We start from the raw sequence: 23228 nt of genomic DNA on the forward strand, positions 1-23228 counted from the left end.
GCCCGCAGGACAATCCTGTGCGTAGAAGGCGGTAGACGTGCAGCAGGAGGAAGCCTTGGTTGTGTTCTGAATTTCTTGATGCATTTGAACAGTTGCCTTGACCATACTGGAATAATTAATGGGACTTGATATTTCTGAGTGTACTTAACTACTGATTTATGCATTACCATAAGCTCACCATTGTCCAAATGTACCTGTAGGGCCTCAGCTAAAGGCTTTGAAGTCAGTATCAGTCTGAAGAGAATGCGAGGTTGATCATGCCCTTAAACAAATACTTCCGGAAGGCCCACTGTGCATATAGAGAAGTATTTTCTTGCTAAGCTGACATTTTAAAATTAAACATTTTTTTGGCTCCAGGCCTTAAAGGAAATAGGACAAGTTTCTCTTCACTTATTTTTTAATGATGCAAAAAATAAGTTTAAGCTTCTTTTTATTTTAAAGTGACTATGTATCTTTTTTCAGACTCTTCTAACTCAGCCCAACAACAACAAATACCCTAAGCTCACAGATGGAAGAGAAAGCATCAGAAAGTACTGACTTAAAATGTCTTTTAAAGTTTTAAGTTTGGAAAGCAGTGAATGAATGGAAACTCTTTTGCAACCATAAGAACTCTTTTTGCAGTGGATGCCAGTTTGTGGGTGTTTGTGTGTGTCAGAGCTTGTCACGTAGTTATTGGGATTATATTTTCCATGCATACTTATGAATCACTCAGAAATAGATCCTGGTTTCTGCTATTGCTTTACTATTTGTAAGCATAAACTCAATAATTTGGACGATTACATTTCAGAATGTCTATAAGCCAATTGCTTTAGTGTGTCACTTCTGACTGTTTATGTGACATGATTGATTAACTATATTACAGTGTAAGCTTTCAGCTTTCCTTTTGGAGAATTAAAACTTTTAAGAAGTCCAAACAATGAATATAAAATTAAATCATCCAGAATGTAACAGCTAAAGGATCTGACTTAATTCCTTTTTTTCAGTCTTCACCCAATGGGAAGTGAGTGCTGCATGTCTTCTGTGAAGTTGAATAAACTTCTGCTCGTTTCAATTATGTTGCTGAATCAAAAGACCAACTCCTAGGAACTGCTCACCATCAGTTTAGCGCAGTGTTAGTAAGTACTTTCTTTGTCTTTTTTTTTTTTTTCTTTTTAACTACTTTTTGGATTTAATAACTTGATATTACTATTTATAGTTATATTTAATAACTATATGACGATTTATTTAATACCTTATCTTGCATAGGATTCAGAATCTGAGAAAAAAAAAAGAACTGTATATGTGTGCACTTTTTGTTACTATTCTGTTACAACCAATTATTTCTAGTTCAACAATTCTGTAAAACAGATGGTACTATTAAAACTTTTGGGGGATGGATACCAAAGGACCTTTTGAGGTGGTACGTCTTTGCATGCCCAGCCTTTATGTATTGTCAACACCTGGGTGATGCCTGAGGCATGCCAACCAATAATTATATACCTTCATTTTTCTTTCCTGACAGTCTGTCATCATTCATTTTAACTATGAGTTAAAGAGAGATTCTTCATGCCTACCCCTTCACCCTGTCCCAAATTCTACAGTATCTTCTCCAAAATCATATTTGTTTCACCAGCAGGTTATATAATGGGGTTCACTACAACTGTTTTGCATACGAAAGAAAGAATCATACAGTTCTGGATTTTCTGAACTGCATAAGTGACAGCTGCAGAACAGATTATTTAAGCAACTCTAATCCAGGAAGTTACTTGCAATTAATTTTTTTAACATTAAATTCCTAATGATCATCAAGACAGTTATTTTGATGTTACTTTACATAAGGTCAATCATGGTTTTCACCTTAAAGGAAGTCAATCTTGAAACAGAATTTGTATGTAATTCATGCAGGGTCACATCAGCAGTGGGTTTCTTTGAGAAACAAGGAGGCATAAAACACTTGTGTCTTCAGTGAATGAAAGTTGGGTTGGAAATAGGGAGTTCACATCTTCAAATGAAAGTAGAGTTGAAAGACGGAAGCAATCAGTAGGTAATCTAGTCTGATCTCTTGTATAATATGAGCAGCAACTTCTGTAATGAGCTTAATCATTTGCTAGTAATTAATGCATATGTTGCATTTCACTCAGGTAGCTCTTACAGAAAAGCTTTCAGTCTTCATGTGAAGGCATTAAGATGTGAGGAGACTACATGTGCATTGGTCTTTGCTCCGGAAATTAATCATTCTTGCAGTTAATTAATAGGTAATTTCCCCATCTTAACTAACTTGTGCTTAGCCTTCCTTGGTGACTTGTTTTGCCTTTCATGATTTATTAAAATTGCTTTTATGGCCACTATTCTGTTACCATGTAGATATTTTGTACTTTGTAAGCAAACCACCTCTCACTATTGTTTTTGAAATGTTGGAAAGATTCCTTAGAATCATAGAATCACCAAGGTTGGAAAAGACCTATAAGATCATCCAGTCCAACTCTCCACCCATCACCAGTATTTCCCACTAAACCATGTTCCTCAGTACATCTGACCGTTTCTTGAACACCTATAGAGATAGTGACTCCACCAACTCCCTGGGCAGCCTGTTCCAGCGCCTGACCACTCTCTTGGAAAAGTATTTCCTAACATTGAACCTGAATTCCCCCTGGCCCAACTGGTTTTCTTGGCCACCTGGGCATACTGCTGGCTCACGTTCAGCCGAGTGTTGACCAAAGTCCCCAGGTCCGTTTCTTCCACACAGTCTTTCTGACAGTTTGCCCCAAGCCTGTAGTGTTGCCTGAGGTTTCTGTGGCCAAAGTGCAGGACCTGGCACTTGGTCTTGTTGAACTTCATCCCACTGGCCTCAGCCCAGCTATCCAGACTATCCAGATCCCTTCGTAGGGCCTTCCTACCCCCTGGCAGGCCTTATTCCATCCACATAGGGATTGATTTGTTTGTTTGTTTGTTTATTTATTTGAGCTCTTAAGTGATTTTCTTTTTTTCTGTACATGTAGAACTTTGCAGATGGTTGCATTATCGATTGCAGTTTGATAGCATATTCCTGCCTCTCTTCTCAACTTCATAACTTCATTCATCATTCAGCCAGGACATGTGACAGCTGTACGTCTGATTAAATCTTTGACTAACAAAGCTAAATATGTGTCACAGCAGAACCATCTGCTCAAGGTGATTCACAGCTTTTTGAAACTCGTCTATGAGCCTTTCTACTCAAAGAATCAAAGTTTTTTTTTTGTTGGTTTTTTTTTTTTGGTCAGAGTACACTTTTAAATACACCCAGATGTCTAGTGGTAGTGTGCATATTCTTCATAGAATCATAGAATCATGGCTTAGGTTGGAGGAGGGCCTTAAAGATCATCTAGTTCCAGCAGCCCAGCCATGGGCAGAGCTGCCACCCACCAGATCAGGTTGCCCAGGACCTCATCCACCCTGGTCTTGAACACCGCCAGGGATAGGGCACCTATAGCTTCTCCGGGCATCATGTGCCATTGCCTCATGACCTTTTGGGTAAAAAATTTCTTTCTAACATCTGAACTAAATCTACCCATTTTTAGCTTAAAGCCACTCTCCCTTGTCCTATCACTATCAGACCATGTGAAAAGTCAGTCCCCCTCCTGCCTGTAAGCTCCCTTCAAGCACTGGAAGACCACAATGAGGTATCCCTGAAGCCTTCTCTTCTCCAAGCTAAATAAGTCCAAATCCCTCAGCCTTTCTTCATAAGAGAGGTGCTCCAGCCCTTTGGTCATCTTCATGGCCCTCTGCTGCTCCAACAGCTCCAGTTTCTTGTGCTGGGGGCCCTGGGTCTGGACACAGTATCCCAGATGGGTACCTTGGGAGGTACAGCCTCACAAGGGCAGAGTCAAAGGCGACAACCACTTCCTTCTCCCTGCTGGCCACCTCTCTTTTGATGCAGCTAAGGATACAGTTGGCCTTCTTGGCTGCAAGCACACACTGCTGGCTCATGTCCAGCTCTTCTTCCACAGGACCCCCAAGTCCTTCTCTGCAGGGCTGCTCTCAGTGAGTTCTTCTCCCAGCCTGTACTCATATCTGGGATTGTCTCGAACCAAGCTAAACAACTTGCACTTGGCCTTGTTAAACCTCTTTAGATTCTCATATGCCCACTTTTCAAGCATATCCAAGTCCCTCTGGATGGTGTCCCTTCCTCTGTTGTGTCAACTGCATCACTCAGCTTGGAGTCATCCTCAAACTTTCTGAAGGTATACTCAATCCCACTGTCTATGTCACTGATAAAGATATTGAAGAGCACTGGTCTCAAGACAGATCCCCAGGGGATACCACTTGTGACCAGCCTCCACCTGGACATAGAGCCATTGATAACAACTTCCCAGCTATCACTAGTCAACCAATTCTTTGTCTGCCAGATAGTCCAGTCTTCCACTTTCAGTCCTTCCATTAAAGGATTCTTATCCTTTAATTCTTTGTGATGTAAATCCTACATGAATATTTCATTAATATCCCCTGGATTAATACCAGGATTTATGACCCCTAGTTACACAGGTCATCTACTTGCACTTCTATTGAGAGCTTTCACAAGATTAATGCTCTCTAGGCATCTGAGTCTTTCTGCTATCGCGTGATGTATGGCAGATGAGTATCAGCAAGCAAGGCTTTTCAGCTAATTCTTAAGGAATTCTTGGTGGAGAATTTTCTGAATCTTCTGTTTTTAAGATATTTATCTCTTGTGGATGGTGTTCAAGATTCTTCTTAATTACTTACAGACTGCAAAACGCTGCATTGCCCTGTAGTTTCATGCATCATCCATTTTATTGCCACAGCAGCTGCTCTTCTCAGTGACCAGGCCTTAGATCTTGTCTAAGAACAATTGCAGTGAACACTGTTCATTTGCTTCCATTGTAATTTATAAATAATATGGGAATGGTCCGTCCCCTGACTTATAGGTGTGATTTTCACTGACTTCAGAAACACTTGCAGCAAATACAGTAAATGCAGGGTAGAATGAGATAATGTCCTCTAGTTGATAAGTTGGTTGAATGAAAGAGATTTCTCTCTACAGTGCTTACCTTTCTCTGATGGGACTTGAAGATATAGTCTAAACACAATAGTTAAATCATGAACCTGTAGGTTGTGAATAAATATAGGTATGTCTGGACATCCCTTGATACGTGTATTATGTTACAGAGACTATCATCAGTGCTTTTCAGAAGGCTAGTCATATATAGATAAAAATGATTTCAGTGAAAAGCCAACAATTTAGTAATTATTACTGAAAACAGTCCTCAGCATGTTCAGGGGTGAACAAAGTCATACATATGTCTACAGAAAAGTATTTTAGTTCAGTTTGTAATGTTTCTATGATTTCTTTGTAAGACTAGAAGCATGTATGCGTTTAAAGTGTCATATAACTTTATTCAATTATGCTTGATTGTTATAAACATATTTTCTTGAAGTATACTGATAACAGTTAAACTGATGTTTGTTAAAGAAATGACTCAACCAAAATGATAAGAATTGACACTACTTTTGCTACTGCTTTTAATGCATCATCAACTAAAGGCACAAGAAATGTATCTTTGGTGGAAAGACAGTTCTGAAGAACAGAAAAAGATCTGAGGAAATCTCATTCAATTAACTGAAAACAACAAAAATAATGATCCAGACAGAGGCACATTTCAGAGAAAGAGTATGCTTTTGGCTCTGATTATCCCTGCATTGACTCATACAGTTTAAGGGAAATGTTATGTCAAAGTATCTTGTAATAGCAGAGGAACAAATAACTAGTGGTAACCATAAATGTTCATGAAAACAAACAAACTTGTGTATACCAACATGTACATAATGGCAAACAATAGCAGCTCTAAACATTGCTTAATTTAGTGCAGTACCTGAAAAGTCTTTTGTCCAAGATGTGCTGAAATTTTCTGGGCAACTTTATACTTATTACCCCCTATTCTGACATGTTTTATGAAAAAACTACAGGAAATTGTATGTATCTTCTTTATGCCAGCAGTCAGAAAGGACAAAAGACTCAACTTGCAGTTGAAAAACATCAGAAATGCAGAAACAAATGATGTTCCATCACCCACTGTATACAGTCTCTGTGCTGAACAGCCTATATTAGAAATAGCATGCACTAGCAAATATTGGCATGTTATTTCTTTCTTGACAGACTTGAGAAAAGTTTTCTGAAATTGTCTTACATATTAAGATGTTAAATAAAACTAAAGTAGATGTGAATGCGCTAGCTCCTGTATTAAAAGTGATTTAGATATGATTGAGTTAGTTTGATCCAAAAACAAAATTGTCCAGTAACAGCATTAGTAAATAATGCCCAGATCTTTAAACAAAAGAGGTATTTAGAAACTGTTAAATAGAAAATAAAGTTTACTTAATAACAGCGCATTTCATGGACCAAAAAATAACTCTGTAAGTTATAAAACAGCATGGTCTGAAGCATGTAACTCTGTAATCTGAAATCAGGTACAAATAACAAATAAAGGTTTTATGCAGATGGGTAAACTACAAAATGTAAGTGCTATGACAATGTAAATGGTACTTAGCAACAGCTGTCTTTTCTGTTCTAATATGCATGAAGGTTTCAAAATGTACCTTGTGATAAAGAACATAATATATCAGCCTTGATTATATCGTTCACCTCAGCTTCTTCCACCAGAAAGTGTGATAAGGCTCAGAGAATACAATAGTCCAGTATGTTCAAATGCCTGGGTTTCCCGAGAAGTATGCAAGGTGCAAAATAATGCCAATTTTTAATTGCAAGAAAACTATTAGATGAGAGTAAACACTGAGTTACAGGAGCCCAGTCACTGTCCAGAGTGTGGGAAAGCTCTGCCTTCTCTGAAAGACTCTGTCCAGGGGCAGTGGAGGTCTTCCTGACATTAAAGACTGGTTTTATAGGCGATCAAAACTGATTAACCAGAACAAGATAATTATTTATACAGAGAGATTACTACTCTGTCAGATATCCCATATTAAGAAAGAAGTTTTGAGAACAAATTTCCATGTTCCTCTCTTCTTTTACAAAATGATTCTTATAGAAGTCCAACATTTAGAGTTAGTTATTGTAACAGTAATGAGACAGTATTTCTATGTTACGTCTGTAATATATTTCAAAAAGTTTAGTTCCAGTTGGCTGGACGTGCTTCATCACGTCTCAAAAGAGAAGGTGTTCCAAAGAGACTGTGGCTACAAATATTTCAGATGTTAAAGCAAAAAGGATGCAAGATGAAAAGTGAAAGTGCTGAACACAACTGACCAAATTAGAAAATAAGAAAAAAATGTGGGAAGTCAACATGAAAGCAAGGAAATAAAAGATGCTGCAGTATACAGATCCAGGAAAATATTGCAGGCACTGTTTTAGAAGCAGCTGTATTTCTTGATGTGAAATATCTTTTGCTTTAATACAACCAGTCTCTATGCACTTGTACTTTATTAATAATATAACACTTATGTTGAGTAGTAGAAACAAAATATAGAGGAATTACAGAAAATACTACTCCGATTCATAAATTCAATTTTTGTCTGTAGAAAAAATACATAGAAATTTACCTGGGAAAGATAAATCTACAGGGACTCTTCAGAGTGTTTAGAAGAACAGATTCTAAATAGGGCGCCTCTGCGATGCTGTGTGTAGATCTTAAGGATACCCTCTACTCTCACTGGCAGGAATTACTGCTCTGCGCTATGCAGATGCTGGTGTTCTGAAAACTGTGGGTGAAGATGGCAGACTTCATCTTTCTTCCAGTCATGGCAATGGCTGTCAGGGGCTCATTATGGTTGTCTTCTGCACAGAGGCTTTAAGGGAAGAGTACACCTATATCATCACTTTTCTTCCTGTGTACCATGTATAAGGTATAGGATTTCCCTTCTGCACTTCTGTGATTTAAAATTTCCTACATATTTCTGCTGATATGTGGAATTGTTGCTACTTTATTATTATTATTATTATTATTATTATTTTGTGCCAAGAGAGATTTGTTCATTCAACTATCTATCTACTAAAATTTCACTGAAATTCACAACACTGGTGATTCCTCTTCTTGGATTTAGAGCTGGTAAAAGTGATACAGATTTTACATTCTCAATGCCCATATATAAACTCTAAATGTAATGAACAAATCTTAAACACAAATTTACATGTAATTTACATAGACACAGTTGAGTTTGAATAATATAGTGTTGAGAGATGGAAAAAAATATGTATACATTTTTATTTTGGCATATTTTATATATTTTATTTTGGCTGTAAAGAAAAAAAATCAGAAAACTCATTTGGACATGTATTTAATAAGATATTTCTCATCAATCTCATTAAACAAGCAAAAAAAAATCAAAATAATTTGACTATTCATTCATAGAACATAAATTAAATAAATTTGCCATTAAATATTTTTAGCATGTCTAGAATAAAAATACTTTTAGTTGTAAATAATGTATTTTACTTTTAAAATTGCTGAACCTGTTATGCTCCCAAAGATAATTTGACAAGATCTAAGAAGGCTCAGCTGGGAAATCTCCAAATATTGAAAGGATGGATGATACCTTTGTTAGGATAACTGGGAGACTGTCTGGATACACTGATACCTCTGCTGCAGCTTTCCCGAGTTCATTATTGCTTTGTTTGCATTCTCATGCTATCTAGCCTTCCTAGAAACAGAGGCCCCAGAACCTCCCCACAAATCCTCCTTGCATGGGGAGGGTATCACTGCTCAACCGAGAGCTGCTCCTCTCCTGGATGTCAGCCAATGCTGCTAAATAGGGATGGGGCCACATCCTTGACCCCCAGCAATGGTCAGCTACAGAGGTGTCCCTGTTCCCTTCACTGCAGCAAGTCACCAGGAAATCCAATCACCCCCGGAAGTAGGATATTTCTCCTTTTAGGTGGTGTTTTATTTTTGCTTAGCAGCTGGCCTGATTGGCTCTCATCCTATAGAGGGCAAAATGTTACCTAAGTGGCAATGGATATTACAGCATGATGTGACACTGCTGACGTCCTGCATCATCCTGGGCAAGGAAGGAGTACCTCAGTCATGTGGATGCCAGACAGGAGGTAAGTTTGTGACATGCTGACATGTGTGGCCACTGCACTGTAGGTAAGGGATGGGCAGCCTGGGCAGCTGCATAGACACTGTCAACCCAAATCCAGATGCTCCCTCCTCACCATTGCTGCCTGCTTGCAATCTGAAAAGTTAAAAAAAAAAAAAACAAAAACGAACTGTTTCAGCTTTCCTAAATACTCTCAGGATTCATAAATCATTTACTGGAAATTAAGATTAGTTATGACAAAGGACTGTAGTCCAGAAGTAGGAAAATTAACAGTTAAGGATATGATTAATTTGTACTGCGTTGTAAAAAAGAAGAGGCCATTGAAACGTTAATGCCAAGTGAATCCTCTAAAACTTTCAGCTATTTTCATGATGTGAACATTGCTCGGAACCTACACATTAAAAAGAAAGGCTAAATAATGTCTATATTCTGACTTTGCAGTGTTTTTGATCAGTATTGCTGATGTTCCAAGGCATCAATTATGGCAGACACTTAAAAAATCCATTTGACGTTTTCAGTTTTAAAGTACAGAAGCCATGAATCACCATTTAGAATCACAGAATTATAGAATGGCTTGGGTTGGAAGGGACTGTGAAGATCATCAAGTTCCAACTCCCTGCCACAGGCAGGGCCACCAACCTCCAGATCTGGTACTAGACCAGGCTGCCCAGGGCCGCATCCAAACATTTACCTACCTTTGTTATTTTTTCAAGATATTAGTTGTTTAAATAATTATGTTGGAAATCACTTTATTTCTGGAGATATTATGTCATCCTGGAGGCATATTTTGCAACTATCACTCACTTTTAGTTGTCCATTACTCTTTCAGAAATCAAGGTTTCTCAGGAATAGCAAATAGGCTTCATTACTCTACAGAAACAGAAAATATGAAAAAATACTCTACACTGAAATATCCTGATATAACTCAGAATCCAATAAAAGGTTCTTATTATTTTGAAACATTTTGAGTGGTTTTTTTTTTTTTAATACATCATATTGGCTAGCAAAATGTTTAACTGGCATCATTCTATGGCATTTTGTCAACTGATGTTCTTATTGCTAATACAAAATGGCAGATGTACAGTATCTGTAAATATCCATGAAGACCACGTAGGTAGAAAAATTATCACAACAATGCTTCACCTTTCAGTACTTTTTCTGGATTATGGTCATGTTTGAAGTGCAAGAAATAGTAAAAGGCCAGTTCTTCTACCTTATCAAAAAAGTAATAATAATAATGTGCTGTCAGATTTAAGTGGAAAGATTTGAGCTACTGTCTTGTATAAATTGAGGTTTTTTTTTTTTAATGTGGGAAAAAGACACAACAATAGGATCAATGAGGCAAACTTGAGATTAGGAAAATAATATCATGCTTCAAGGAGCATTAAAATATGCTTAAATTAATCATGGATTAATATTGTAAAAATGGAATACCTGTTGCTGTTAATCTCTTAGAAGTAAACTGAGCTATTGAAGACAACACTGTACAACATTTTCATGTGTGAAATGAGGCAGGTGTTTTCAACTTTTCTTTTGCTAGAATACAAATAATAGTAATAAAGAATACTGGTGAAATGTTTATTTCAGTAAAGTTTTCCTCAGGGCTTTAGTAGAGTTTTTTGTCTAGTAAAGGAGGCAAATAAAGTCAAATCCTGTAATAATCCAGGTATGGAACTGCATCTGGAAAGCAGTCAAGAAGAATAAAATTCTATGGTTTTATCATGCGATAAAATATTAGAGATGATGTAATTCCATTTGCTCAGACTTAAGCTGTGTCTTCTGCATATTCTAGGGAAGGAAATCTATATTTTGCAATTAATAGATAAATTGCTTTAATTACTTTCTCTCTCTCTTTTTTTTTTTCCTCTTGAAAAATTAGGCATGAACTTAAACAAATATCTGGCAAAATTTCTACACTTTTACAGCACAAAGCACTACTAGTCAAATTACGAGATAACATTTAAAAAAGAGCAATACTTAGGCAAAAATAGTCTAATTGTGAGAAAGCAGAACATGTTAGCCTTACCAACAGCCTTGGGTAACGTGTTCAATACAATTGCTGCATGAAGCAGAAATATATATACACATCTGTTGATGTAAACTTTTCTGAAGTTTAAAGATCAGTCATTCCGGTTTGATAATAGTACACCTGAGTTGCAAACTATTTTTTGAATGAGGTCTATTTTTGAGTCATGTAAGAATTATAAATAATGTTCATATTTTGAAGAGTCCATTTTATTTCATTGTTAAATTGGTCAAAGATAAGACCAAACTGATCTAATTATTGAAGACCTCAATTTTCAAGTCTGATTTATTTATGCACCAATTCCACTAAGTTGATGAGGAGAAAGATATGGATTTAATGATGTTTTCATCCTCTACCCTTTTGCTAGAGACTCTGGCCACTAACCAGCATGGATCCTTAGTGCTCCCAAGCTCTTACAGGTTCCTATTCTATTAGAAAGACTTCCTAAAAAATGTAGAGATACAAGTGTGGAAATAGGAAGGAAAACGTGAAAAAATGATATAATAATAATAAAGATTTTTTTTTAATATAAATAGAAGGTTTTGATATCTTTCTTACCTTTCTATGTCACTTTAGAAATATTTTTTGCTTGTATGTCCTGCATTGTCCAAAGTGCACACAGAGATATATTTTGAAAAAGTTTTGTGTTTAAAAGTAAATTGCAGAAACATACCTTAGTAGTAATTGCATTTCTTGACATGCTGTGCAACGGTCAACTAATTATTGGGTATTGAAGTCACACAGCCACAAACCTCGTGAGAGGAGTGTCCCTGGGCTGCACTACAGCAGTTTACTCCATTGCCACTTATTTCTTTGCCTGGAAGCACAGGAGATAAAAGACTAACCTTAAGACTACAGTGCAAGTCAATAGTAAGGTCCTGAATGAAGTGGGAGACACAGTGCTTAAAGTCCCTGCTGGACAGCAGTCAATATCAGACATCACACTTAAACTGTCACAATTTGACCTGACAATCCTTTTTCAGAAGGACCAGAAATAGAGCTAGCCAAGTTACCTTGCATTTCTGAAGAAGGTCAGATGCAGGTCACTGGCAGATGGAAGTGTGGATTAAAGATGTCTGGCATGAGTATAAGCACGAACATTTCTAGCCTGCATAAACATAAATGCTAAGATGCATGAGGGATTGCTACTGCCTAGTTGAAACAGGAGCACGGTTAAAAGATCTTTATAAAGAACAAAGAGAGATGTTTGCTGTGTTCATGTGGAAAAAAAAAATACTGGAAGAAGAAAAAAAAGGAGACTTATATAGTCAGCAATATATGTTCTAAAAATGCAATTTCCGGATTAATAACAAAGACGCTGTTCTAGTTCACCAGTTCCTTTAGGACGTGCGCTTTTGACCCACGCAACATATTGTGCCCCATGGCTCTTAGCTGAACTGTGACTTAACTGTGCCTATTTTTTTTTAAATGTGTGATGTCTATTAAAACTAGCTGGTGCTTGTACCAGCACCCCAGTGGAAATGAAAGAGATGTCTCGGTGGACTGTCCATTGGTTAAATATTAAAGGATCAAACTTTAATATTTAAGTGTGTATGTAGTATATTATATAAAACAAATTCCCATCTGAATATTTTAAGTTTTCCCTTTAATCTTGGGAAAGCCAGCATTTCCACCCCTTAACTTTAATTAATCAGATAAAACAGTATTTCAAGGATATATCTCCTATGAAAAGAGTAAGGCTTTTCTGTGATTATATATATCTTTGCTCCAAGGCACTTATTAATTTGCTTAAAAGTCCATGAATCATTTCAGAGATTGTTTTAGCACTTGTCATCTTATCAGTCCACGTCTGAGGAAGGCATGCTTGAAAAAAATAGAATGAAATATTAAGTATTCCAGCATGCTCTACATTATAAATATAACTGTCTTCATTTTATAAATGAGTTACCATAAAAACAGAGCAGCAGAGGAGGGTGAGAAGTGATGGAGCACAGTGAAAGACAGTGGGCCTGACAAATACAGCTGGGGAGGGAGTCAAAGGCAGCAGCAGGATAGACAGAGCAGGAAATCTCTCATCCTCCTGCAGCTGCAGTACTCCTTGGCTCAGCTATTTTGTCTTCATGCGCCAGGAAATGGGAGGAGCGGGTGCTCTGCAAGGGCAGAGTGTGGTGGTGGGGTGGAAGAGGCTGTGTCCCAACACTGAGAGCTGCCCTGCCCCAGCTAGCTTGCAGAGCCACCCACTGATGGCAACACCTTGTCCCTATCACCTTGACAAGACCGGATGGCAAGGCAGGTCCAAGATCAAGGCAAACCTCCTCTCCCTGAAGTATCACAGTACACTGAAAACAGAAAATATAGGTTCTCCAGGTTAGCAGAACTGAGGTCCACAGCTCCAAAGATATTTCTTCACCATCCCAATACACAGCACTGAAGTACTCAAAATCTCTGCCAAACTACCCTTTGACTGGATGGGTGTATAAATCCTGTACTTCGCCCAGTGACAATGCACAGCCTGACTGCTAAAGTCACTCTAGTTAGCTTATTACATCCAGAAATTAATTTAACTAAATTAGGATTAGGTCTTGTGTTGAGAAGCTGTACCTTTCTGAAATATGAAGAGGATTATTCCTTGAACTGAGAGTGCTCAGGATCTAACATGCAGTATTATCAATACACAAGGTACATGTATGCTTTCTTTCTACTTGCAAGAACTTGTCTGGAGAGGGAGGCCCAGGGAAGACCTTATAGCTCTCTACAGTTACCTGAAAGGAGGTTGTGGTGAGGTGAGGGTCTGCCTTTTCTTCCACATAACTAGTGACAGGACGAGGACCTCAAGTTGTGCCAAGGTAGGTTCAGTTTGGATGTTAGGAAAAAATTTGTCTCCAAGAGAGTGGTCAGGTGCTGGAACAGACTGCACAGGGAGGTGGTGGAGTCACAGTCCCTGGAGGTGTTCAAGAAATGCTTAGATGTTGTATAAAGGGACATGAGTTATTGGGGAAGTATTGGTGGTAGCTGGACAATTGGACCAGATGATCTTGGAGGTCTTTTCTGATGTTGGTGATTCTATGAATTATCCCTGTTTACTGAGATAGCTGCCTAGGTTTTGGAACCCATCTACTTGTTAAATTACTGGTTTATCTGGTGCAGGGTTGGGCATTATTTAAGCCATTGTCACTCAGATACAGCCACTGACAAACTCCTGCACGGCAAAATAACCAAAATGTAGGTGGGGAGAAATGGTGTTTAGGACCCTTGGAGCCTATGCAGAACAGAGAACAGATGACTATGCGTAGTCCCACTTCTCTGCTCTTTCAGCTGAATGAGGCAGACACATGCTCAGATGATATATATATTTGGCAGCCCTTCACTATTTTTTGTCTGGAAAGTTGTCTTTGGGCTGAGAAATCCATGAGGATATAGGAAGAAAAAAAGTTAGCTTTGCAACATTTAAGTACCTTTGAGGATCTGGGCCCAAAGGCTTAATCTGACACCATCAAAGTCAGTTGAAGCTTCCTGAAGTTAGAATGGGAAATTGAGGTAAGAATGTGAATATGCTCTTTTATCATTTCTTTTTTATAGTTTCTGTTGATAAAAAGCCTTGGAGTAGCAATTCTTCTTTGATGCTTCTGCTGTAAAATCAGAGTTCAAAGGGGCTAGTTTGGATTTTTACAATGCTCTGACTTTTTATCCTTTTTCTTCAGCAGCACAATCAGAGGAGCAAATTGAGCAATAGAGCGAATGAAAAATAAATGCTATGAAAATCTTATTAATTTCTCTGTCTACTTGGCTTACCATAGAAACTTAGCTAGCTGAGGAGTCAAAATTTGTCAGGTTGAGTGAAGGAAGGAAGGAAGCAATTGTTCTGTGAAGGTGGAGGTATGGAGAGGAGGAAAGGACAAACTGGCAAAAGAGAGAAGCAGAGAGGAAGAATGAAACATAATAGCACCTTTTCTTAATAGTTATAAAGAAGAATTTTGATCTGAAAAATTAAAGATGGATGATCAAATATAATGCTACTTGTTCTGTTTACAATTTGATGAGGGAGACTCAAGCTGTTAATTTGGTGTATTGCCTTTTCTCTATCACTGTCAGAATTGCGAAATGATTCAGAAGAAGGTTCAGAAACTTTTATTACAGATAATTATGAAGTAATCTCTTGTTAAGAAAGTTTCGTCCTGGCCTGACACTGGTAGATTAGATAACAGGCATTTAAGCCTTGAACTGAAATCTGTCTAATGTAATTGGATATTCAGTCTCTGAAGAAATTTCTCTGTATAGCTCTAAGCTCTTGGTGTCAATGCTATCCTGTTCCAAGGAAAACTGTGCATGAAATATTTTCTGCATAGGAAAATATTTCCTTTTATCAAGTTTAAAATTGTTACCTTCCAGTTTTATGGCAGTTCCATTTACTCTTATAACATGTTAACAGCAAATTTAGCCATGTAACTACAGCTGAATTACACTACTGAGGATTCAAAAAATGGTGATACTAAAGCTCATTATTCACTGAGAAAATCTAATGCAATGGTGTTTCTGAAGGTGGAGAGGTTGTACCCCAAAGACACTTTGACTGAGCTATTTCTGTAGGTTTTCCTGCTTGATTATGTTTGAAAATAATTGTCTGACGGATTATTATATTATTATTTTTTTCCATTTGTGTGGAAAGGAGGAATTGAATTTTAGATGTGAAAAATTTGATTTATCACCGAGGAAGAAGATAGATTGGAAACCAAAAATGGAGATGAATAGTTAATGGAAGGAAAACATCAGATGGAGAAGTATGGAAATGGAGAAAGTACAAGCATCAGGATGAAGAGAAAGGGAGTTGGGACTAAGAGAATTCAAGCTGTATTGAATGGAAGATAGAGCTTTCTTCTATAGCTGGATGTTGTGGTTTAACCCAGTAGGTGGCTCAGCACCACAGTCATTTGCTCACCTTCCCAATGGGATGGAGGAGAGAATAATAATAAAAAAATATATAGAACTCACTGGTTGAGATAAAATTATTTACTAAGATAGAGAAAGGGAAAAGGAAAGAGTTATGACTATATATACATAAATGTACAAAACAAATGATACACAAATAATTGCTCACAACCCCCAGCCAATGCCCAGCTAGGCAGGCCCCCGAGCAGCAGAAGAGAGTGAGATGAACTCCTACCCCCTTCAAAACTCCTTCTGCATGATGTCATATGGGATGGAATATCTCTTTGGCCAGTTTAAGTCAGTTGTCCTAACCCTGTTCCCTCCCAGCTCCTTTGGCCCTTCACTGAGAATGGCCTTGGCTCTGTGCTGCTTGGCAGCAGCTATGAACATCATTTTTCTCCTAGAACCAAAACACAGCATCATAACAGACACTCTGAAGACAACAACTCCATCCCAGCTGAAACTAAGACACTGGAAGACGTAGAGGTCCCAAAGCACTGATAGAGAACATTCTGAATAGAGAAACACCTACAATTTACTTACTGTGGGGCATATTTCTTGGCAATGACATGCAGTTGTTTCTTTTCTTTCTTAGGTGTGGTACTTATACGATGTGAGTGTATGAAGTGGGGGAGCCATCATATGGAAATATACAATCTTGATACTCTTGAGTTTTGCCTGACTCCTAGCCAATCTTCTACACATTTTTCTAGTGGAATAAGTTTCAGTGTAAGTGATTTGACTAAAGGGCATGTAGCAACAGGATGAGGGGAAATGGCCTTAAATGAAGAGGGTAGATTTAGACTAGCTATCAAGAAGAAATTCTTTACTATGAGGGTGGTGAGACACTGGAACAGGTTGTCCGGTGAGGCTGTGAATGCTCCCTCCCTGGAAGCATTCAGTGCCTGGCTAGATGGGACTTTGAACAAGCTGGTCTAGTGGGAGGTGTCCCTGCCTATAGCAGGGGGTCAGAACTAGGTGATCTTAAAGGTCCCTTCCAGCCCAAACCATTCTACTATTCTATGATTCTATGATAGCATGAACAATTCTTCTCATGACAATGCTTAAAACTCCATATACTTTGGAGACTACAACTAAATGTGGGGCAAGAAATATACTGGACTGTTTTTGGTAAAAAGCTTATCATTTTTTCTTAGGAAATGAATACGTTCTTAAATGAGAGACACTCTTCCAGAAAATAACTCAAGGTGATCCTTATGTACTGCAGTCCAAAGCAAAAAGTAGTGTATATTGTAAATACTAATGGCAAGTATAGAAAAGTGCAGATCAGTCATTCTATCATCCAGGATTACCTTTTTTGATATATTGAGCTGAGAAACTTGGCTTTGTTAAGGGAAGCTTTGAGAGGGCTCCGTGGCAGCCCTTCGTTAGCTTTCAACAAGATCAGGAAAATCAAAATGTGAAATTCCTGTTCTGATACACAGTAAATTTTAAAAAATATATAAGGAATCTGTCAAAGGAATAAATTAATCTATTCTAAGGAAGAAACATTTTTAAAATGAGTTGTCTCAGATATTCCCAAATTATGTAACTACACAAGATCAGTCATTTGGAATTTTGGGGGCATATTACTTTTAGAAAGACAGTGAGAAATCAATGTCATGAGTATAAACTATACTTTTTATTTTAACTATGAACTGAAAAGCTACATCCCTTAATTGAATAATATTTTGATAATGTAATATGAATATTCAACTTTTATATTACCTTCCTGGATTTGTATTAAGTTTTCTCTGGAGAAAAACTAGGCAGTATTATGAGGTTTCCTAATCTTTCAACAATGGGAGAAGTATCACTATGAGATTAATAGCTGGAATGCAGCTGAAAGTTCGTTCTGTCCATCAGGAATTTAACTGGAATCTTTACTAATCTTTTGTAGTTACAAACTACTATGCAGCCAATAGCATACAGCTAGAATTAGTAAGACCTATGAAGAAATTCTGTACTGTGCGATACACATAATAGGCTTAAACAGATTTGGCTTAGTATACGTTGTTAATTGACAGCATATGACTGCCTAGAATCACACAGCTGCTTTGCAAACCATTCAGACAAGCAGTTCTAAATTAATACATATCTAATTCATTATTTATGTAACAAATTCTCTTCTTTCACAATTAACAATAAAGAAAAGTATTTCCAAAGGGGTCATCACCATAGCTGACCTTACACTTATGTGGGACACCATTTTCAAGGGCTGTAGAGAATCAGCAACTACTTGGAATGAAAAATGAGTTCAGATTGGAGCCAGCCCTCATCTCTCATCTCAAAAGGAAAGGAGCATAAATAAATAAATATTTATCCAACTGCTTAGCTATATTTATTTTCCACTGCCTCCCTGCCTACAGCAACACGGATGTCCCCTGAGCTCTTGAACCTGTTTATTTCCCATCCGCTACCTGTCCAATTGAAGCAGCACTAATTATCCCAGAAGGCTTTGCTCCTGTCAGTTAAGGCAGAAAAAGCACTCAAAGCCTTCTGGAGATGCACTGGGGCCATTGCTGGCAACAGGTTGTGGAACTCTTGGTGAAGCACATCTAAAACCTGGAGTTATAGCTTGGAGCTGAGCTGGAGCATTGAAATGGAGAAGCAGGAATGATACTTAATAGACTTAAGATGCAACAACATCTGAGAAACACATTATTGCAGACACATGCACTCCTGACCTAATTACAGTTAGATTTATTTCTCTTCTGCGTGTAATTTATATTGCTGTGTTCTGTTGTTGCTGGAAGTTACCCTCCATAATTTGAACCCAGCCCTTAAGATCATTCTCTAGGTCTGCTTCATTTCAGTAAGACCTTTTTTTTCATAGCTCATACATTTTCCTGATTCCAGACTCTCCAAGGTGTATGGTTTTGGAGGAGAATCCTGCAACTCATATGAGAGCAGTTCAGATATATGGTCACAACATGACAGGAAGAACCAACACCTCAGGTGTTGCTGGTGATCATTCATCCCACTAGTACTCTGAGCACTAGATCAGATAATTCAATCAGCATAGAAAAAAAAAATCACAACATCTTAACACATAATAAATTGATAATAAAATTTTAAAAACCTCCTTTCCAGTTAATTATTATTGGAAATAAAAAAACAACTTCATTTACTTCCTCTGTACATAGAACTTGTACAAACCATAGCATGGAATTCAAGTGGATGGGGCCAGCGTGTGTCAGAAGCCACTCTACCCATGAGCGTAGCCATGCAGAATGGAGGAACTTTTCCATCTTCCTACTTGACTGCAAACTGAGGGACAGAGCAGATAAAAAGTGGGTAATAAAAAATTCCCAGCATAGCAGTGTTGTATTTTTATCTCCTGTAGGCTTTGTGGAAAAAAAAAAAAAAAAAAAAAAAAAAGAGGAAGAGCTCCTACTGGGGTATATGCTCCGGGCCTTAGTTCTTAATCTGACAAGAACCAAATAAGGAGTGAAGTGTGTGACAAACGAGAGGCACAAAAGTATTCATGCAGGAAACTTGCAATGTTCTGGGATTCACTCCCTTCATATAAATTATTCATTTTGTAGCTGGAGACTCTGCTTATGACAAGTGTAAGATTGGCACTAAAATATCAGATGGACCATGTGATCATTTAGCTAGCTGGAAAATGAGAATTCAAGTTCAGGAGAAAAAAAAAAGATTTGAAAATTTGCTTCATTCTGTATTGGAAAAAACAACCAAAATGCTGCATCCTATTTTTCCTCGTTATAAAAGCTAAAACAAGAGCTATCCTCAAAATAGCAATACTGGAGGCATTCATGTGAAATTAAATTCTTGCTCTGCAGTGAAATTCCTACTGTCTGATATAGACAGGAACTTACACCTGTGGCTTCCAGTCCCAGTTCAGCAGTCACCTGGGGACTTGTTTCTGCTTTTCTCTCTCATTTGTATCAGAAATTTAATCCTAAATCCAAGGGAAGATGTTGAAATGAAAGCATTTGGTTTTGATGAACTTAGTATTTCTGAATGAAAAAATAGAAATGAAATGAAAAAGTAGAAATATTTGTTGATATTGCTTGTGCAGATAAACTTGTGGAATCTTTGCTAAGCACTCAATTTATCTCAAAGAAATTATTAACAATTGTTAACACATGTTACTAGAATAAAATTAAGAAATAAATTAAGAATTCTTTGTTAGCTACTGTAATTGTTGGCTTTTTAAAGTACCGTGTTATTTTCTTTCTTCACCGGGACATTTTTTAGCATGTTTCCTGAAATGAAAATCTGTGTTAAAAGTGGACTGTTGGTTAACACTGAGAACGAGCCTTGTTTTAAACTGCTGTGTTGAAGGTGACTTGATGTTGGAAGCATATAGAACAGTTCCTTCAGTGTTACCATAGAATGGTTTGGGTTGGAAGGGACCTTTAAGATCATGGAGTTCCAACACCATGCTATAGGCAGGGACACCTCCCTCTAGACCAGGTTGCTCAAAGCCCCATCCAGCCTGGCCTTGAATGTCTCCATGGAAGGGGACATCCATAGTGTCAGTTTGAATACAAATTCCATTCAACAGTTCTTTAATTTTAACACTCCCTCTATAAGACTCTGCTAGTGCTATACATCAGCACAATTGTCCTAATCCAAACAAATCTTGTGATCTCCAATTCTACGATATCCAAAATAGAACACTGCAAACATATTAGGTAAAGCAGAGTAGTTACTCGGTATGTATTCTCACAGTATGTAGTCTCTTCAAAGGAATATTATGATTTTCTTTACCTACGTGTTTCTCTCCTCTAATATCAGTAGTTATTTTAATTGTTGCCCACTGTAGGATGCTGTGGCTCAGTTTTAATTTTCAAAACCATGAAAAGCTATGCTATAGATTTTCACTTCACTAACAGTTTTGGGTACTAACGATGTATACAAAGAAATGTTTAATCATAGAATAATAGAATCATAGAATCACTAAGGTTGGAAAAGACCCACAGGATCACCCAGTCCAACCATTCACCCATCACTAATAGTTCTCACTAAACCATGTCCCTCAACACAACATCCAGGTAAAATTATGAGGAAAAAAAGAACTTTTTTTGTGTTTTATGTATACAATAATCTTTATATTGGAGAATACAGATGTGATCAGAACGGTAAAGCTTTTTCTTCTCTCACTAAGAAGGGAGTGAGAATGTTTTGTTTGAAACACTAGGACAGCTGATAAAAAAAAAACTCCTCTTGTTTCACAAGCACTGAAACTCCACTGAGAAAAACAATTTCCTCAATTTCCTTAAACCTGGAATTAAGATGCTGGAGATGGCACAGAAAGTAACATCACAGAGGTGAGATTCTCAGCACCCATATTTAGCTTTGAAACTATGGATGTTTGGTTAATAGAAGACATTACTGCATGTGAGACACACAATATCATATCATATAATCATAGAATCATAGAATGGCCTGGGTTGAAAAGCACTATAATGATCATTTAGTTTCACCCCCCCTGCTATGTGCAGGGTCGCCAGCCACTTGACCAGGCTCCCCAGAGACACATCCAGCCTGGCCTTGAATGCATCTATCCCCAGGGATGGGGCATCCACAACCTTCTTGGGCAACCTGTTCCAGTGCATCACCACCCTCTTGGTGAAAAACTTCCTCCTAATATCCAACCTAAACCTCCCCTGTCCCAGTTTAAAACCATTCCCCCTTGTCCTATCACTATCCACCCTTGTAAACAGCTGCTCCCCTTCCTGTTTATACGCTCCCTTCAAGTACTGGAAGGCCACAATGAAGTCTCCCCGGAGCCTTCTCTTCTCCAAACTAAACAAGCCCAGTTCCCTCAACCTTTCCTCATAGGAGAGGTGCTCCAGCCCTCTTAGTGGCCCTCCTCTGGACCCGCTCCAGGAGCTCCAAGTCTTTCCTGTACTGGGGACCCCAGGCCTGGATGCAGTACTCCAGATGGGGCCTCACAAGAGCTGAATAGAGGGGCACAATCACCTCTCTCTCCCTGCTGGCCACCCCTTTTTTTATGCAACCCAGAACACAGTTGGCCTTCCAGGCTGCAAGGACACACTGCTGGCTCATGTCCAACTTCTCATCTACCAGGACCCCCAAGTCCTTCTCCGCAGGGCTGCTCTCAAGGAGATCTTCCCCCAGTTTGTATAAGTCCCTGGGATTGCCCCAACCCAAGTGCAGCACCCTGCACTTGGCCTTATTGAACCTCATTAGGTTTTCATGGGCCCACTTCTCCAGCCTGTCCGGGTCCCTCTGGATGGCTTCCCTCCCTTCCAATGTATTGACTACACCGCTCAGCTTGGTATCATCTGCAAACTTGCTGAGGGTCCACTCGATGCCATTGTCTATGTCATTGATAAAGATGTTGAAGGGCACCAGTCCCAGGACCGACCCCTGAGGGACACTGCTTGTGACTGGCCTCCATCCTGACACAGACCCATTGATCAAAACCCTTTGGCTGTGTCCAGCCAGCCAATTCCTAATCCACTGAACAGTCCATCCATCAAATCCACACTTCTCCAATTTAGAGAGAAGGATGTGGTGAGAGACGATGTCAGAACTCCAAGGCGGTGTGCAATGCCAGCCAACAAATTTGGCTGTTGTACACTGCCAGATCCTCTTCCGTGTGAGAAAATATCAGACCTGTTGTCCAGCAATCTGAAAGAAATGTCTTTTAGGGAGATGAACTGTGAGTGAGGGAGATTAAGGTGGGAAAAGTCCAAGGAAATTTCTAAAATTCTGCCATTCTGGAGCAAGGAATTGGTGACAAGAAACTATCAGTCTGCAGAGATGATGCATCAGTGTTCATATAAACTTATCTTCAAGTTAGCAGATGAGAGATAAATAGAGGTTAGAGATAAGCTCAGAGGTCTGCACTGAACCCAAACCACAAAGCATTTTATTGACAATAAGTTATAAAACATTAAAAATGACTGCAGGCTGCCCACCTGAGTTATTCAGAGCTAAAAAAAATGTTTACTGCTTTTGTTAAAAGGAGTTTTTTGCATGTAAGCTATACAGACCAACTCTCACAACTTATGCCACATCCTTTAGCAGCTACTGTTACGGAGTCATTTCTATGAATTACTATTAGTTCATCCGAATAGCTATTACCATATTATCTAGGCTCTGGGGAAGAGCTATTGGCTACAACTGCATAGACATTTTTGGAGAAAGTATTCATAACCAATTCAACAAAGCCAAACCAGACTTTGGAAAAAACATTATTGGGAAAAATATTTGTGAGAATGAAAGTAGACGTCCATTGAACTACTGTCTGGCTTCTCAGCTGCAGATCTAGCAAACAGCATGTTTATCC

General features: G+C 38.3%; 1 long non-coding RNA gene across 1 annotated transcript in view; it reads left to right on the forward strand.

Annotated features, from left to right (window-relative positions):
* The window catches only part of LOC112531818, a 53435-nt gene that overhangs the window by 26196 nt on the left and 4011 nt on the right, over positions 1–23228 (forward strand). Inside the window, exon 4 of the long non-coding RNA XR_003073844.3 lies at positions 984–1115. This is a non-coding gene — a long non-coding RNA (uncharacterized LOC112531818). The remainder of the gene's footprint in view (positions 1–983; positions 1116–23228) is intronic.

This window comes from Gallus gallus, chromosome 2 (assembly GCF_016699485.2).
Source record: "Gallus gallus isolate bGalGal1 chromosome 2, bGalGal1.mat.broiler.GRCg7b, whole genome shotgun sequence".
NCBI classification, from domain to species: Eukaryota; Metazoa; Chordata; class Aves; order Galliformes; family Phasianidae; genus Gallus; species Gallus gallus.